Source organism: Salvelinus fontinalis, chromosome 9 (genome assembly GCF_029448725.1).
Source record: "Salvelinus fontinalis isolate EN_2023a chromosome 9, ASM2944872v1, whole genome shotgun sequence".
Classification (NCBI taxonomy): Eukaryota; Metazoa; Chordata; class Actinopteri; order Salmoniformes; family Salmonidae; genus Salvelinus; species Salvelinus fontinalis.
In genome coordinates this window covers 26,033,148-26,049,268 of record NC_074673.1, presented here as the reverse complement: position 1 = coordinate 26,049,268, position 16,121 = coordinate 26,033,148, and the positions used below count along the sequence as shown (strand labels likewise).

Sequence of the window (16,121 nt, the reverse complement as noted above, 5' to 3'; positions counted from 1 at the left end):
CCAGTGGAGAACGCTTGTCCCCTCTCATTGAAGCCACAGCGGTTCAAGGTCGACCGCGGTACTGCAGGCATCGTTATCAGAAAACAGGATCCACCAATATAGTAAATGGAAAAATCTTCATGGTCAATCTTCATCTAAGTAAAATAAACAATCAAGTTACCAATAAGTGCTTCTTATACACCAGACTTATGTCCTTGAACCAATTATTTAATTTAAATTAAAATCAATAATAATTTGCACACAGAAGTTAAGGATCATTTAGTTGCTAATGGCAGCCTGCAGGGCCCCAAAGTCGGCCTTCAACTTGAGTTACACAATGAGAGGGGCAGCACTGAGCTACCCTGCAAATGTAACAGATGTATAGTGTACTCTCCATGCGTTGTGTTTTATAATAATAAATAACTTCGGCCAGTGGTCCCAGTTGAGCATCATTTATTTCTGCTGTTGTTAAATGGGAAACAGCACGTTAGTTGTGCAGGGCTTAATAGTGTTGATGGCTGTCGATGACAAAATCCCTTGCATCACATTTTCATACTGGGAAGACCTGACGTTCGCGATCTCCCCCTATCTGCAAGTGGGGCCAATCACAACACCCCTTATTGTCATCAGAATTGAACTAACCAATAAGAATGCTTGAACATCAAATACACATTTCTTTAGAGGCAAGTGGAAACATAACCAACCCTGTTACATTCTCCCCTGCTGAATTACACTTGCATACTACAAAGAAACTAAATGAGGTATGCAATACCTTGCAATACATATGTCACCAAATATTCCAGTGCAAAGACTATTCTCTAAAGAGAATTAGGGGAATTCAAAGACCCCGTAGGAAAACATGCCTGTTACATGTTCAGTACACTCAGTGACAACAAGAACCTCAGACAGAAAAACCTTGGCCTACATGACCCCTGACCCATTACCTCTATAGGGTCTCTTGAACGTTAAAAGTAAAAAAAAAAAAATTGTGGCTACAGACTTGGATTCTAATCCTACACCCACACAGGTACTCTAATGAATTCTGTATGAAAAACCCTCTGTGTCTGCATAGTCTCAATGAGTCTCACTGGGCGTTTCCTAACTCGACCAGCCCCTGACCTGACAGTCCTAACAGAGTTATCATTACGTTTAACCTGTTCAACTACAACCACCATTGGTGGGTCACTGTCCACAGTCGATGGGTAGTCAAGGTCAAGGGTTCTGTGACTGTTGCTGGAACTTGTGCCACCAGTGGCATCTTCAGAATGTCTTTCTTCCTCAGAGGGTTCGGACATTTCTTCACCAAAGGTTAGCTCTGACATGCTTGTGCCACCAGTGGCACCCTCAGAATGTGGTGAGTTCTGAGGGTCCCTCGCCAGTGGCCCATCTTCCAGCACATCTGGGGTCTCTTTTTCAGAGGGCTCCGACTGTGTTTCCTCCGAGGTCTGTTCTGATACCCACACACTAGTCCTCTCACCAACGTCCATTTCTGGTATATCATTCATGGATGAGTCCTCCATCTCCTCACTCGGATCCTCACGGTCTCCCGTATTAGATGTCTCTAAGGCAGTGTCAGGGAGAGGCAAGAAGTTTACAGGCATTATCAGATTACGGTGTACCGTTTTCTCCTGGCCAGTCGACATGTTCTGTATCTTGAAGATGTGGATGTCACTATTCTTCTCCGTAACAATATAGAGGTTGTTCTCCCAGCGATCCGCCAGCTTCCTCTTTCCACGTTCACCCTTATTCGCCAGCAGCACCCGATCACCGACCTCCACTGGAGCTCCTCTGATCTTCCTGTTGTAGAGGCCCGCATGCCTCTTCAGCTGTTTGGTTGCCGACAACTGTACAGTCTCCATGGCCTCCCTCAGGTCTCTCGTCAGGGACTTGACGTACTCATCATAGTCTACAACATTTGAGTCTTGTAGCACCGTACCAAACATCATGTCGACAGGCAGACGTGGGGTTCTCCCAAACATCAACTGGAAAGGGGCGTGGCCCGTGGTTTCATGGACTGTACAGTTGTAGGCGAAGGTCAACGACTTCAGCTTCTGGGGCCACCTGTGCTTCGCTCTCGTAGGTAAAGCCCTGATCATGTTTCCCAGCGTTCTATTGAACCTTTCGACTCCCCCGTTCCCCATCGGATGGTAGGGAGTTGTGTGCGACTTCTGGACTCCTGCAGCACTCAACAACTCAGCAATCAATTTACTTTCAAAGTTGGCCCCTTGGTCGGAATGGATACGACGAGGAAAACCATACACACAGAAGATGTTGTTCCACAGCTGAAGGGCCACTGCTTTAGCTGATTGGTTCGGACACAAGAAGGCATGGGCCATCTTAGTAAAATGATCAGTGACGACCAGAACATCCAAGGACTTGTTGTTGGAGTCTTCAGCAGACCAGAAGTCCACACACACCAACTCGAGGGGCTCAGTTGTGATGATGTTCTCCAGTGGAGCTCTGGCCTCTGGCTCGGGGGCCTTACTGAACACACACCTCTTGCAGGTCTTGACATACTCTCTCACATCCGACTCCAGACCATGCCAGAAGAACCTCTGTCTCGTCAAGTACAACGTCCGCTGTTGCCCCTGATGACCGGCTTCATCGTGGACACCCTTCAAAACTGTCGCCCTCATTGAGGTGGGTACTACATACTGGTACGTCTTCCTCTTTGACAGCAAACTTTTGGTAACGCGATATAGAACACCCATTTTCAGAGTGAGCTTCTCCCAGGTCTTCAGAATCCGCAGAGCCTCGATTGGTTCATGGCCACGTTCCCTCCTAGAAGGTCTACGGCCCCTGTCCACGTAGAAGACAACTCTGGCGAGTGCATCATCCTGGCGCTGCTTTGATATCAGGTCGTCACGGGACAGCACTCTCACATCTGACATCTCAGATGGCACCAATGACTGAGTGAGCTGAGGCAGTAGCAGCGCACAGTTCTGTAGACCAGCCTCCTCTTGCGACCTCAGGATTGCTGACACCGCTTCCTTTGACAGAGAACCAGGAGAAGGGTAGGAGGTAGTTTGGCAGTCCATGACAATTTCACAGGCCTCTGCCTCAATTGACGGTGAGCAGCTTTCGAGGTCGAATGGGTGGTTCGACCAGCGGAACACATCTTGCACCTTCTCAGCATGTACTCCCGCAGCTTCTTCCAGCAAGGCCTTGTATGGAACCCTTGTGATGCGGTGGAGAGCGCTCGGCTGCACAAATGGCTGTCTACTGAGTGCATCAGCAATGACATTTTTGGGACCGGGGATGTACTTTATGTCAAACTCGAATGGGGCGAGTTTAGCAACCCATCTCTGTTCACAGGCGTCCAATTTGGGCTTGGACAGGATGTATGTTAATGGGTTGTTGTCTGTCCATACAGTAAAAGGCTTGCCCCTTAGCCAATGACTAAACTTCTCACAGACTGCCCAGCGTAAAGCAAAAAAAACTCTAACCTATGGGCAGGATACTTTGACTGTGCATAAGTAAGAGATTTGCTAGCGAATGCTACGGGCCTGGCTGCAGACCCATCCTCTGGCACTTGGGATAGGACAGCACCTAATCCATTACTAGATGCGTCTACAGACAGCAAGAAAGGTCTACTAAAATCAGGGTGGGCTAGCATGACCTGATCGAGGAGAGCTTGTTTCAACTGACTAAAGGCCTGTTTGCACTCACCAGTCCAGTCTGCTGCTGTGAGTTTCCTATTTATTCTTCTTTTCCTCTTTCCTTTCCCATGGCGTGGTGCCTTCGTCCCAGTTGTCAGCCCATGCAGCGGCTTAGCGATGGTGGAGCACCCCTCAATGAACTGCTGGTAATAGACTATCATTCCGAGAAAGGACCGAATCTTCCCCTGGGAGGGCACGTCCGTGTTATCCTCCATGAGATCCTTCTCTGTCATCCCTGCAATAGCCTTCACTTTTTCCGGGTCTGTGGCCACACCTCCTTCACTGATGACATGCCCCAAGAACCGCACTGACCTCTTCATGAAATGGCATTTCTTTGGAGCCAATTTCAGATTATGGGCCTTCAGACGCTCAAAAACTGACTCCAAGCGTTGCAATCCAAGTTCTTCAGTCGGGGCAAAAACCAGCACATCGTCCAGGTAGCATAGAAGGCTAGAAAAATTTTGATCCCCAAAAATGCTCAACATCATCCTCATGAATGTAGCTGGGCTATTGCACAGTCCTTGTGGAAGACGGTTATATTCATATAACCCAAAAGGAGAAGTGAAGGCTGTAAACTTCTTGTCGTCTTCATGCACCTCCACATTGTAGTAGCCTGAGGTCAAATCCATTGTAGAGAAGAAGGCATTGCCACCCAGGGCCGCCAGAGCATCAGCTTGGTGAGGTAGAGGGTGAGCATCCTTTACGGTGCGAGCATTGAGCCATCGGAAGTCTGTACACAGTCTCAGATCGCCAGACTTCTTCCAGACCAGCACGAGCGGGGATGCATACTCACTGCTGGATTTCCTGATTATCTCTCGCTCTTCCATCTCATCCAAGGCCTGCCTGAGCTTGTCATAATGGTTAGGGGAGAGCCTACGGTAAGGTAGCCTAAAAGGCTTAGTGTCACTGAGTCTGATGCGATGGACATATCCAGTAGCCTTCCCGCAATCTAGTTTGTTCCGGGAGAAGATACACTCGTAGCGGGCTATTAGCTGAACTAGCCGGGCCTTACACTGTTGCGACAACTGAGTGGACTCAATGTCAATGTCACCTAGACCTAACTCGTGCAACACCTCACTTGTCACTCTGTGCGGTTTTACAGCACTGTCAACGGTCAAGCTATCTCCACTACCATTGTCAAAGTCTTGATTGGCATCCATTTTGTGTACCTGCTGCACCAGGGGGACCGGTTCAACAGTGGCCCCATCTATGTAGTCAGTGTCAAAGTCCTCTAATGCCATGCAAGGAAAAACATCCGCTATCTTGGCATTGCGTCTCACTGTTACTGGCTTTGGTGAGGGATTGATAACTTTGACAGGGACCCAGCCATCGCTCCACAATGTCGCTACAGTTCTCCCCACTAGAATGTTTTTTGGTCTTGAGCGTGCCCTCGTAGGCTCAATAACGACAGCACTGCCCGCAGATACATTTTGAGGCGTACACAACCGGCCCCAGACTAAATGTTCCTGCATGGGCTCCAATGTGACCGCCCGCTTCAGCCTTACCGTGCCCACTCTTTCCGGCACTTCTGTCCCTTTCCATCTCTCTACATTAGCCAGCAGACGGAACAGTTTGTCATCTCCATTGTGTTCAGATAATGACATCTTCTCCCAGAAGTCACCGGTCGTCTTCAGCTCCCTGATGAGGTGTTTTATCACGTTGCTGCCTAGGATGAGCTCATCACGTTGACCATCCACTACTAGAACAGGGACAGAGACACTGCTGCCATACACAGACAGATTCAATTCACACACACCTACAGGCTTGGTCTTCAACCCCCCGCAGCCAACCAACACCACTTCAGTCGGACTGAGGGAGCCACTCTTGAGCACACCTGCTTTCTCAAGGCGTGGCACCACTGTAGAGCTCAATGTGCATGCCATAGAACCGCTGTCAATCATAGCGCTCACCTCTATAACATCCCCCAATAACACACTAGTATAGAAGAGTTCATCGTTGTGGAGCACTCTCTGTGTATTTTGCATAATGACTTTTTCGTTCGACTTGACTTCATCACAAACACTTGAATATATTGACTCTAAATCTACAACACTATCGAATTGGGGCACCTCACAAGGCCCAGCACTTCCCCCCACCCAGTGCGGGCCAGCTAGTTTTCCTGCCGCTGTGTCGTGTTGCTGTTTGATGGAGCGACGGGGGTTACCGATGAAGTGCGAGGACATTCCCGACGTGTGTGCCCAGCTGCATAACAGAGGAAGCATAGGTGGTTAGAATAACAATGATCCATTGTGCTGTGATTCGCATCCCCACACACTTTGCATCGCAAAGGCGGGTTCTCCCTTCTGGGCCTCCTCTGGAAACGGTTATTATAGCCGCCTACCGGTTGCTGAGGCCTCTGCTCCAAGACCCGTTCAAGCATGCCCATCACACGATCCAATGCCTCGGATGAGTTATTTGTGGGCTGCTGCAAGGGGTCCGGACAGTTTACAACAGCCGACACTGGCCTACTTACTTCCTGCGTCAGTGTGGTGACCAGTGGGGCCAGCCGCAAGGGACTTGGAGCCTTACACTTCCTCTGGTACTCCTCCAGCCTGTCATGGACCTCCGCAGCCGTCCACTCATGCAATGGTTTGCACATGAATATCAATGACAGCTCTGGGTTCGGACAGTGCTTGATGAACATGACAGTCAGAACACGTGATGGATTGTCTAGCTCCTTGTTCTGCCTCTTCAAACAGTCCTCTGCCACCTCTATGGCTCTGTTCAGTCTGATCCAGTAATCAAACGGAGTCTCACCTTCCATTGGCAACGTAGAATAAACATCAGCTAGGGGCATGTCAGAGTTGATTGTGTCGCTAAAGTGATGCTTCAGAATGTCAAAAACCGGTCTAGGGCCCTGGCTTAAGTCAACTGGGTTACTGCGTAGGCTTACTCTTACCACGTCACGTGCCCGCCCTTTCAGCTTACCCAAAACTTCATCTGACCTCTCCTGCCCACCATAGCCCTTCTTCTGCATGTACACTAACATGGTCTCCTCCCACTCATGCACTGTGCATTCCTCTGAACCATCCCCCCTGAAACACACTGGTTCCCTGACATCATTTTTCACCACTACATTTAGACTAGAGCTGGCCCCAACCTTGGTACCACCAACATAATCAACCTTCTGTCCCACCCCATCTCCCATAGCCTTTGATTCCAAACAAGAGGCAATATTTTCACCTATGGAGTAACCTATCTGCTTAACAATGTCCGCCAGGAAATCCATAGACACATCCTCCTTCCTAGGATTAGGTGAAACTGGCTCGAATGCACTGAGTTGAGGTAGCTCTAAATCATGTGGAAGGTGCACACTTGCCTGCGTAGTTGGCCTGGCCAGAGGTGTGGAAGTAACTGGAGAAATAGCTGCCCCCCTACCCACTGGCAGTGAAGGGTTAAACATGAAAACTCCCCTACCTCTCCCAAAACTTTCCATTTTTAAAATAAATGAAAAAAAAAATGAAAAAAAAATTGTCTTGTTTTGTTGTTGTTGTAAATATTAAGTCCCCCCCCAAAAATATGAAAATTATCACAATCAATATTAACACTTCTATAAAATCAGCTTGAACATAATGCACTCAAAATAAAAGTTCAGTAGTAGTTGTCTAACAAGACCAAGAATCAACACAGAAAAGTAACAAGAAACGCCTTAATAGCTGTCGCCACCGTGTGGTAGAAATTGGCATCACCCTCACGTTAATTGGCTTACGAAGGTCACTAGCGTAACAGCCCAATTACATCACTAAATAATCATAACATCAACACATACAACTAATAAACAGTATATTATATTCCCCACTCACTCATGCTACCAGGAGCTTCCTGAGAACTCCACTTGTGCAGAATGCAAAACCTAGGCCTTAGGCGTGTATCAGCAACCACAGTACTTCTTGAAGCCAGGTCTCCGATCCCTCCACGTGACGTCCGGCGAAGACAAGAAGACGAGTCACGGCACCAGTGTAACAGATGTATAGTGTACTCTCCATGCGTTGTGTTTTATAATAATAAATAACTTCGGCCAGTGGTCCCAGTTGAGCATCATTTATTTCTGCTGTTGTTAAATGGGAAACAGCACGTTAGTTGTGCAGGGCTTAATAGTGTTGATGGCTGTCGATGACAAAATCCCTTGCATCACATTTTCATACTGGGAAGACCTGACGTTCGCGATCTCCCCCTATCTGCAAGTGGGGCCAATCACAACACCCCTTATTGTCATCAGAATTGAACTAACCAATAAGAATGCTTGAACATCAAATACACATTTCTTTAGAGGCAAGTGGAAACATAACCAACCCTGTTACACAAAGTCACTTCCTGGAGTAGCTCTAACTGTGCATGTTATGTCTCTATGAGACGCCATTTTAACAGATTTAATTTGGCTTCAATGCGCTATTGAGTTTTTACATAGGAATGAATGGTGTCATTGGAAGTGTTAGAGAGCGTCAAAACCACGATGTAAATTGTGACTGACTGACTCTACAAATAATAATAAGTTGTTATTTATGATGCAAGGTGATTTGTAGATCAGTCATTAAGCAGTTGCCTGCACTGTCGAACAAGCACATATCTGATAACAGAGGCTGGGCTCTTAGGCTGCACTGCCATCTACTGGCTTCCTAAGATATTACAAGTAAAACTGCAGATATTGAGTATGAAGATGGCTAGTGCAGATGTAAACTCAGGAGGATGGTGGCTCCTTAATTGGGGAGGATGGGCTCCTGGTAACAGCTGGAGAGGAATGAGAGGAATGGTATCAAATACAAAACACATGGTTTCCATGTGTTTGACGCCATTCCGTTCGCCCCGTTCCAGCCATTATTATGAGCCGTCATCCCCTCAGCAGCCTCCACTGCTGTACATTAGTATTATTGGTGAGTCATTTTATCTGGCTGTGGAAAACCATCTCCCATGAACTGCCAGCTTCATTCATATGTTTTTGTTTGTTTTTTAAAAGCAGAAGATTCTGTATGAAAAGCACTATATTAAATACATCTATTATGTAAGGGATCAAGGGGATTGGATGCATGTTTTAAAGAAACGCTCCTCAAGATTAGAGTGGCGCTGAATGAAGAGAATGTTTTCCACTGAGTTTATAAAACTAAAAATAACAGCACAGTAAGATGTTTTATGTAAAATATTGTCAAGAAAATTAGGTTACTGTTATTCCCGTCCATATTGCAGAATGCATATGGCTGTTTTGGCTGCCAGAGCCAGCCTACCTCTGAAAATAACATAAGGTCCTTGGACCTTGGTAACGTTAGGCTCCTTAAGAGTACATCTTGGGCTAGCTATCACTAATCCTCCCAGTGATTCCCAATACTATTAGCCTGGTCACCCAGATCTGTAGTGCTTTACATTATATTAGTTAATTCCTGACTCTAAATCAAGATGGCGTTTCTTTTGGAATTACACACACACACACACACACAGAGAGAAAAGTATGGACACCCCTTCAAATTAGTGGATTTGGCTATTTCAGCGACACCTGTTGCTGACAGGTTTATACAATCGAGCACACAGCCATGCAATCTCCATAGACACACATTGGCAGTAGAATAGCCTTACTGAAGAGCTCAGTGATATTCAATGTGGCACCGTCATAGGATCAGTTCAAGTCAGTTCGTCAAATTTCTACCCTGCTAGAGCTGCCCCAGTGAACTTTAAGTACTGTTATTGTAATGTGGAAATGTCTAGTAGCAACGACGACTCAGCCACAAAGTGGTAGGCCACACAAGCTCACAGAACGGGACCACCAAGTGCTGAAGCACATAAAAATTGTCTGTCCTCTGTTACAACACCCACTACCAAGTTCCAAACTGCCTCTGGAAGCAATGTCAGCACAATAACTGTTCATCAGGAGCTTCATGAAATGGGTTTCCTAGTGTAACGGATGTGAAATGGCTAGCTAGTTAGCGGATACGCGCTAGTAGCATTTCAATCAGTTACGTCACTTGCTCTGAGACTTTAAGTAGGGTTGCCCCTTGCTCTGCAAGGGCCGCGGCCTTTGTGGAGCGATGGGTAACGATGCTTCGTGGGCAACCGTTGTTGATGTGTGCAGAGGTTCCCTGGTTCGCGCCCGTGTCGGGGCGAGGGGAAGACGTAAAGTTATACTGTTACACTCAAACAAACATAAGATCGCCATGTGCAATACCAAGCATTGGCTAGAGTGTTGTAAAGCTTGCCTCCATTGGACTCTGGAGCAGTGGAAACGTGTTCTCTGGAGTGACTAATCACGCTTCACCATCTGGCAGTCCGACGGACGAATCTGGGTTTGGCGGATGCCAGGAGAACGCTACCTGCCCAAATGCAGTGCCAACTCTAAAGTTTGGTGGAGAAGAAATAATGGTCTAGGGCTGTTTTTCATGGTTTAGGCTCCTTAGTTCCAGTGAAGGGAAATCTTAATGCTACATCATACAATGACATTCTCGACAATTCTGTGCTACCAACTTTGTGGCAACAGTTTGGGGAAGGCCTTTTCCTGTTTCAGCATGACAATTCCCCTGTGCACAAAGCGAAGTCCATACGGAGATAGTTTGTCAAGATCGGTGTGGAAGAACTTGACTGGCCTGCACAGAGCCCTGACATCAACCCCATCGAACACCTTTGGGATAAATTGTAACACAGACTGCGAGCCGAGCGTAATCGCCCAACATCAGTGCCCGACCTCACTAGTGCTCTCGTGGCTGAATGGAAGCAAGTCACAGCAGCAATGTTCCAACATCTAGTGGAAAGCCTTCCCAGAAGAGTGGAGGCTGTTATCGCTGCAAAGGGGGGGGGACCAACTCCATATTAATGATCATGATTTTGAAATTAAATGTTCGACAAGCAGGTGTCCACATACACTACATGACCAAAAGTATCTTCATAACACAACAATCACTTTGATTGTGATTTAGAATGAAGGTAGGCCTACATATTGTAAAGCGACTTTGGATAATTGAAAAGTGCTATATAAGTCCCATGTATCATTATTATTACATAAAGTGATTGTTGTGTCATAAATCAAATCAAGATTTATTTAGACAGTACATTATAGACTTGGAATGCAACAATGTTCTTTACAGGGGGAAAAAAAAAAAAAAAAAAACATTGAAAATAAAAGCTGAAACACTTACTACAAAAAAAATAACAAGATAAAAAATTTTTTTTAAGACTGACAAACTGAATAACTAAAAAGCACCATAAGTAAAAACAAACATAAAAAGATGTATTTTAATATCTCTTAAATATGTCCACAGTTTCATCCCCCCTCAGGATCTCTGGCAGGCTATTCCAGAGGCTGGGAGCATAGTAACTAAAGGCTGCCTCTCCATGCCTCTTGGTCCTAGGCTTTGGGATAGTTAAAAGGCAGTGCCGGAGAACCTGAGGAACATACTGGGTACACAACTTAAAAGCATGTTTGACATGTATTGGGGTGCACAATCGTAGATTAATTTAGAAACCAATAGAAGAATCTTCAAATTAATTCTAAAACTCACAGGCAGCCAGTGTAGAGACCTTAAAACCGGAGTAACGTGTGCTCTCCGTCTGGTCTTGGTCAGTACCCGTGCTGTAGCATTCTGTATGTTTTGCAGTTGACCAATGGCTTTACTGGGTAGACCAGACATGATAGCATTACATTAGACAAGCATGCTTGTAATAAAAGCATGGGTCTCTGCTACAGCCTGAGAGAGAAACGGCCACGCCGTGGCAATGTTCCTCAGGTGGTAAAAAGCTATTTTGGTGACATTCCTAATGTGTGATTCGAAATTTAGTTCCGAATAAATAATTACACCTAGGTTTTTTATCTGATGTTTTATATTTATTGCCCGTGAATTAAAATGTGCAGCTAGAGTCTCTCTCTGTGCTTTGGCTCCAATAATAAGTACCTTGGTATTGTCTTGATTTAGCTGGAAGAAGTTGTGAGGTCCTAAACCAATTTAAAACTGGATCGGAGATAACCCACTTTCTAGCCTGTCCAGAAGGACATCATGGTCAACAGTGTCGAATGCAGCACTTCAATCTAAGAGTACAAGGACAGAGAGCTGTTTGGCATCTGTGTTGGCTCTAAGATAATTTACCACTTTAACTAAGGCTGTCGCTGTGCTGTGGTGGGCATGAAAACTAGAATGGAATATTTCCGAAATATAGTTGGCACTTATTACAAAATAATTTCGCTGTTTTAAAACCGATTTATCCAGAACTTTTCTTAAGAATGGAAGGCTGGAGATTGGCCAACAATTGCTAAGAGCTAAAGAATCTAGATTACTTTTCATCAGAAGGGGTTTCAACATAGCCGTTTTTAGTGCAGTGGGGAAAGTGCCTATGAACAGGGAGTGAGTAACAATTCTTCAGATATGCAATTTAAACTGTTTTGAAGAAGGTGGTGGTATCAAGAAGGCAGGTAGAAGGCTTAAATTGTGATATCACTTTCCTGAGCATGTCTGTGTCAACCAGGGAAAATACATCTATAGTGCCTTTGCGTGGTAGGCTAGGGCACATATCAAACTTCTCATCAGGTCTTGCTTGACTGATACCCAGCCTAATGTTGGTTATCTCTAAAAATATGCTGTCATCCCATCACATTTAGATGTGGAGGAAAGTTCGCATAGGCTTGCAGGGGTTGGATTTATCAAGCCATCTATGGTCGAGAAGAGCACTCTCAAATTATTCAGATTAATAGTGATCATGTTAGAAAAATGAGCCAATCTGTCATTTCTAATTGCCTTGTTATATATGCCAAGTTTCTCTCTCAAAATATCATAATGGCCCTACCAACTTCGACTCTCTCTGCTTCTGCTGTCTTTCTGAAATGTATCTTTAATTGACTAGTTTCCTCACTCATCCAAGGGGCTCTCCGTTTGGATGTGGCGCCTTTTCAACTTTACTGGAGCTATGGCAATAATGGTTGCGCTTAATTTGCTATTAAAGTCGTCAACTAAATCCTCACAAGAGGAAGGCAGAATAGGTGGTGGAGTATTGTTCATACACAATCAAATCTGTAGCAACTTCAGAGGTAAGATAGCGTCTCTTAATAACGCGTTGGGCAACAAGGTAGTAAAAAATACACAGATCAGAAAGTAACAACAATTCAGGAGGATATGTCAATAGAAAGTGCATTGGTAACCAGGTCAAGAGTATGGCTGCGGCTATCAAAACACTGAACAAACAGACAGACTAGCTAAATAGAATAGATGTCGAATACAACATTCAGGCTTTCAAGGCAGGATTGTAGGCTCTGCTGTCAATGCTTTTGTAAGAGACTAACGTTATTCCTTATCTTGCACAAAATCATGTAAATTAAGTTACGAAGTAGGCAAATTTTTATGATTTTATCAACACGCAAACTGAAGGCAATGTTCGATAAACATGTAAAATTACCTGTCTTTCCAGAGGGCGGAACTTTAGAAAGCTGATGGGATGGAAGGCGCGCGTTGAAGTTGTTGCGCAACAAGGGATGTTCTACATCAACATGCAGACTGTGACGCGTGCAACATAGTGACAACTTCTACTTGGCCAGCTCCGAAGAAAGTTTGAATTGCACCTGTTTAGATTTCTGTGTTGCTGTGTTTCTCAGCTGGCATCCGTCGCATGCGGCCCCATTTACCGCGAAGGAAGTACGTCACTTCCAGCTTTCAGTGCGGGAAAATCCTTCTCTGTGCATATGCGATTTAAAATGGTTTGCCCTCTCCCGCCAAAATTCTGAAATTTAGAAACGGCATAGACTTTTTGATGTTTTATTTATTATACAGTGGGCCTACTTGCATTTGAGTACCAAAACATGGTCTATTTTGAATAAGGCCTAGGCATTTATAAATATGTTAGTGTAAATGTCCAATGAAAATCTCACTTTTAAAAGTTACTATCCTGCGATTTTAGCATGTCAATCTTGTTGGGGCACACTCAACATTTTTTATATGCATGCCAGCAAAGTCACAACACTAAACAATACATTCATTGCACTATAAAGGTGACAAACGGTGCCCATAAACTGTTAGGGCCTACATAAAGCTGTCCCAACAGCAGGGCTTTCTTTTCAGCACCATGGAGCGAATCCTTAACACAGTCACACCTGGCTATCAGTGGAGCCTTGTCTGGCAGCAAAAACAGTTAATTCAGCCTCATTTATTGCCTTTTTAAACAAATGTGGTTTTTATTGACAATTGAAATCGACAAACTATGGCATAAGAGAATGATGAGAATAAGAGGCAATCCGTAATTTCGATTAACACATTATTGAGTGAGGTAAAACAGACGTAGTCAATATAACTATTTGTTCCGCACTTTTGAAATGTACAGTGACAGAATTCAGAACATGGACCGTTCTTACAGTGTTGTCCCTGTACACCAAGTCAGAACTGTAGGATAAATAAAGGGGGCATATAAGCAGACAATGAAAGCTCTTAAAATATTCAATGACTACATTTGTCTAAAACAGGCTATAGGCTACATGTGCACCACAAGGTCAGAACAGTAGGCTAAGTTATAAGGGGGAAAGGGACCAAATTATTAGGGTGAGGCACATGGGCTACTAACAGCTTACTACACAACATACACCTAGTATTACTTTCTTAGCTACATTATACATATCTCCCTGGCATATTACATAATTTATGCAGCGGCATACAAAACATTTTTGGACTCACCTTGTTGTGCTGTGCTCACTTGAACAGGAAGGTGGCGCCGCAGTCCTTCTTGTGGGCAAATTTTGTCATCAAACTTTGTCATCAATGTCTGGCATCTCTCAATGTCTGGCATCTCTGGATTTATGGTGCTTCAAGACAACTGGAAATTCTGAAAAAAACAAGGTCGGATCATGACGTCAGTGATCTTCAGGTCGGGGCTCTGGAAAGAGGCCTGAGTTCCTGACATGGAATTCCAAGTTGGAATAACATTCAAAATGTATTTTCCTAGTCAAGCCTGTTTATTGTCAGAGTTCCCAGTTGTCTTGAACTCACTGAAGTCTGAGATTTCCCAGTTCCGAGTTTCCAGTTGTTTTTAACGCGGCAGAAGTCATGCTGGATTGACAGCATGGCCAATGTATTCAATCTTTCCTGGCCCATGGTGTTGCATGTGAATGTTTATCCTTTTAAGGTTTATCCTATTCAGCTCTCCACTGAATAGCAGGCTAGTGATTGCTTTGCAATGCTTTCAATTAGCCACTGATTCCTTCCAAACCACTCTTTGTTGAATTTGCCATTTCCAACTTGTTGTGTAATGTTTATGTCCAATGGCCGATGAGCACCGATGCGTTTTATCTATAATTTTGCTTCATATGACAAGGATTGAAAAGGATTTGCCAGTAGATTGCCGACTTGATTCATGGCGATGACTGTTTGTCTAGCTTGCTAGCTAATATTTTGAAAGTAGCTACGGTAGATAGCTACGGTAGGTATAATGTTATTTGATGTCATTTTATCTATGGCCAATGACATTGAGCCTTATTGGATGGGCACTTCTAATGTAAATTTATGGCAGCACACAAGGTTCTTGAATTTTCGAGTTCTCCCTGTAGATTTTTCGGTGACGTAGTTTCACCATGAGTGACAAAACACTGAGCCAATCACGGCGCAACTAGAGAACATTACCAACCCTTAAACTCGTTATTTTCCGCTGGCTGCCCCACCACCACAGAAAGCAGCACACCATATGTGAATTGATTGCCCCCCATCTATCGTCGGAGTTCATACTGCTAGGTGACCTAAATTGGGATATACTTAACACCATCCTACAATCTAAGATAGATGCCATCAATCTCACACAAATTATCAAAGAACCTACCAGGTACAACCCCAAATCCGTAAACATGGGCACCCTCATAGATATCATCCTGACCAACTTGCCCTCTAAATACACCTCTACTGTTTTCAACCAGGATCTCAGCGATCACTCCCTCATTGCCTGCGTCCGCTATGGGTCCGCGGTCAAACGACCACCCCTCATCACTGTCAAACGCTCCCTAAAACACTTCTGCGAGCAGGCCTTTGTAATCGACCTAGCCCGGGAATCCTGGGATAGGATAGGATAGGATATTGACCTCATCCCGTCAGTAGAGGAAGCCTGGTTGTTCTTTAAAAGTGCTTTCCTCACCGTCTTAAATAAGTATGCCCCTTTCAAAAAATGTTGAACTAAGAACAGATATAGCCCTTGGTTCACTCCAGACTTGACTGCCCTTGACCAGCACAAAAACACCCTGTGGCGTACTGCACTAGCATCGAATAGTCCCCGCGATATGCAACTTTTCAGGGAAGTCAGGAACCAATACACACAGTCAGTTAGGAGAGCAAAGGCTAGCTTTTTCAAACAGAAATTTGCAACCTGCAGCACTAATTCCAAAAAGTTTTGGGACACTGTAAAGAATAAGAGTACCTCCTCCCAGCTGCCCACTGGACTGAGACTAGGAAACACTGTTACCACTGATAAATCCACGATAATCGAGAATTTCAATAAGTATTTCTCTACGGCTGGCCATGCTTTCCACCTGGCAACCGACCCCGGCCAACA

General features: G+C 44.9%; 1 protein-coding gene across 1 annotated transcript in view; it reads right to left on the bottom strand.

Moving 5' to 3' along the window:
- The window catches only part of si:dkey-103i16.6 (uncharacterized protein LOC557125 homolog), a 47,407-nt gene extending 34,164 nt beyond the window's left edge, over positions 1 to 13,243 (bottom strand). The window contains exon 1 of the mRNA XM_055933877.1: positions 12,999 to 13,243. The gene's annotated coding sequence lies outside the window, so the exon portion shown is untranslated. The remainder of the gene's footprint in view (positions 1 to 12,998) is intronic.
- Between the last annotated feature and the right edge of the window lie 2,878 nt (positions 13,244 to 16,121).